Raw genomic sequence first — 3496 nt, forward strand, 5'->3', positions numbered from 1 at the left:
TCAGGTGATGGACATTTAGGCTCATTCCATGTTTTGGCTATTGTTGACATTGCTGCTATGAACATTGGGGTACATGTGCTCCTATGCATCAGCATTTCTGTCTCTCTTGGGTAAATCCCCAGCAATGCTATTGCTGGGTCATAGTTTGGGAATTACATTTTTTTGAAATCATTATGTATTTTGAGAGAGAGATAGAGGCTGAGCCCACCAGAGCCCACGGAATTACATTTTTATTTCAAAAGCTTCTATTCTGTTCTCTGCTTGCAGATGTTATTGAAAACTCCTCACTTGTGGTCATGTTCTGGTTTAGTCTGGTCTGGTTTGGTCCTTCTCTTTTATATCACAGGCTTGACTCGAACGTCTGATCATTGTTGGTTATCTGATTGTAACTGAGGTTGAGCCAGAACATAGCCGATCGGGGCTCTGAGGATGCAGGTGCAGAACACCATGTGAAACAGTGTGTTGCCTTGTGCCTACTTCTTTGAATCTTCCACCCTTCTTGACCTACAGGCTATGCTTTCCCACAAGCTGTAGTGGGGTATGCTAAATACCACAGGGAAGAGGCTTAAAGGTGGCTTCTAGTTCCTCTTTCGTTCCCCCAGTTTCCACATATATTTTATTAAGTTAAAGAGCCTCCTGGGGGTGGAAATGTTTCTCTCCTGATCTAGGGACTGGTTTCATGGAGTGTTTATTTCTGTAAATATATTCAGCTATACTCTTCTGATGTGTACACTTTCTGTGTGTATTTTATACTCCAATAAAAAGGTTTTAAATTTTACCATGGAAATCTTTCCAAGTCATCACATATGTGCTTATCAATCCTTTGAATAGCAGCCTAAATGTTTCACTGGGTGACGGTAGCATAATTATCTATTCCTGTATGGATGGCAGTTGATCCTGCTTCTAGCTTATTACTCTTGCAAACCTATGCTGCAGGCTTCCAGTTCAGGTAAGATGAAGTCAACACACTCCACAGACTTCTCCTCCTGGCTACAACTAAGAACTCAGGCAGAGTACATGGAGCTGCTATCTGAGTATTTTGTAAAATGAACCCTAGTAAGAGATTGGGGAAGAAACGAAACCAATCCAGCTGTGTGTTTTCCGGTTATGTTTCCTTCCATATCCTCCTGCCTGAGTGTGAACCCTGCAGCGCACATCCTGAAAGTGCACTCTCAGCAGGGATCTTAAGTGCTCCAGAGGGGAGGAAAAGGGAAGCCCTAATGGGAGATGGGGGTCAGACACCCAGAGTTTTCTTGGTGTTTGTGTTTTCCTTCCCTCCCACAGGTTCCCAGCAAAGCCACAGGACAGAGGCTGCAATTCCATCGGAAGCCGCTGGGGGTCGACAGCTGGAACTCTGAAGGAGGAGAGGCCTTCCAGGCCAGAAGAGCTAGGGTCCCAATACTTGGTAGAAATACCAGTCCATCTTCTCCCTCTTTGCTCTCCCTCTGCTTGTACCCAGAAGCAAACCCAATCACGGGAAGTACGAAGCAGATTGGGAGACAAAAGCCTCCGCTCTCCAAGCTTCCCAACCAAAGAACCAGGATGGGAAGGGGTGGGGGCTCTGAGAGCTGGGCGGGGTAACAGGGGGATGGAGAAGAGGAAGCAGCTGAAGAAAGGGACCTTTGATCTCCCAGGACCGCACCCCAGCTGCGCACTCCTGATGAGACTCTGGAGAAATACTCCAGGTTGAGAACTTGGTGAAGACCTCCACTGGATGGCGCTCAAGTGGCACATCCGAGGAGCACCTGCAAGGCTCTAGAAAGATGGACCAGCGCACGCGGGAACCGCAGTCCACAGAAGCCACATCAGCACTTGAAGTCCTACCTCACCAGCTGGACTGCCTGCCAAGAATGAAACCAAAGTCATAGTTAAAGACCTTTCCAGCGAGGTGACAGCATTGCTTTGCAGTTTGTGGTGGGAGTTCCGTGAAATGATGCATGCGTTAAACACATAGAACCGAACACCACCACAAAGTTGTACCCTAGTAAGATTTGAGAAGTAGTAAAAACAAGAAAAACGTTTGAAACTGTGTACTTTAAGTATATGAGGTTTATTTATCCCAATTACACCTCAATCCAACTTAAGAAAGAAAGGGAGGGAGGGAAACGTTTGAGGAGAGGCCAATATTCCTTCCCATCATCTCTTCATAGTTCCATAACTGTAGGCAGAAGCCCCAGGGTTCACTGGGGCCCCAATCCCAGGAGAAGGTGCAACTCTTACACACAACACAGAGGTATAGTGGCTGAAGGCAGACTTTGGACCACTTTGGCAAGAAGATTATTTTGAGCTAAAGGCAGTCAACATCCTGTGGGCTCCAGAAAAACTTTTGCTCCTCCCTTAATTACATACAAGAATCTCAGTTAGAGGGTCTTTACAGAATAAGGGTTGTTACAAGGGATAAATGTTATCTGAGTAACCCAACTGCATGCCAGGACAAACATCTATTTACAAACATTTGCTGGTTTTCATCTTCCTCTGAAATCTTTTCCTTCCTTTTGAAGTCCTAGACCCCTACCCCCTGTTCCTTAATTCAAAATGGCATTTATACCCTTTATGCCTGACTGCCATGTCTGTGTGGGGCCCCACACACATGCTATTAAATTTTAATTTCTCCTGTTAATCTGTCTCATATGAATTTGATTCTTAGTCCAGCTAGAAGGATCTTGAAGGACCCAGGAATTGCTTCCTGAGAAGGGGATGGGACATTCTTGCTTCCTGACAGTTGGTGTCATCAGCAGCCCTAGCTGGACGCTGCTCACCCCCGACTCTGCCACAGTTGAGGCATCTCTAGTACATCTGAGAGATAGCCAGCAGACGATAAGATTTCTGTCTATGTCAGCTTCCTGGGATGGCTATTTGCTGAAACCAAGGAAATGAGCATGGTGAGGGTTCCTGTCTCTCTTTCTCCATTTAGATGAGCAGGAGACAATGTTTGTGAAACTAATTCCTTGAGCTTAGTGGCTTTTTGGTTTAACCAATTCAATTGGGTTGAGTATCCTTTTGTTACTGATCCATTTCATCCCAGAAATGGTAGTTGTTTTCCTTTGTCTATATCAGTTCTGTCACTTGTTGCTAAGGGACATCTTGGAAGCAAGAGCTACAAAATTGATAGACACAAGTCGAGCATTTAAAAGCCGTTCGGACCACGTGAAGAGGATTCCCATGAGAGGATGAGCTGGTCATGGAACGGGGTAGACTGACACTAGGTCACCCACCAGCCTCAAGAAACCTCCGTGTGAGCAGGTACACTGTAAACAACACACGGTCCCCAACCCCGTGACACGTCCCTCCTACATGTTATTGGGGCTCCCAGAGAACCAAGGCTTCGATAAAGCTGGGAGATTTATTCTTTTGTTTAGTTTTATTTCCTAAGAGTTTGGCTTTATGGCCAGTGAGCGTTTTTTCTCTGTGGTCTCCACCATCCAGAGGGGGCACTTGCTGGGGTACACCTGGGTGACGAAATAGACGGGGGGACCCAAGGCTCTTTCACTCTGTC

This window comes from Suricata suricatta, chromosome 17, assembly GCF_006229205.1.
Source record: "Suricata suricatta isolate VVHF042 chromosome 17, meerkat_22Aug2017_6uvM2_HiC, whole genome shotgun sequence".
In the NCBI taxonomy this organism is placed as follows: domain Eukaryota; kingdom Metazoa; phylum Chordata; class Mammalia; order Carnivora; family Herpestidae; genus Suricata; species Suricata suricatta.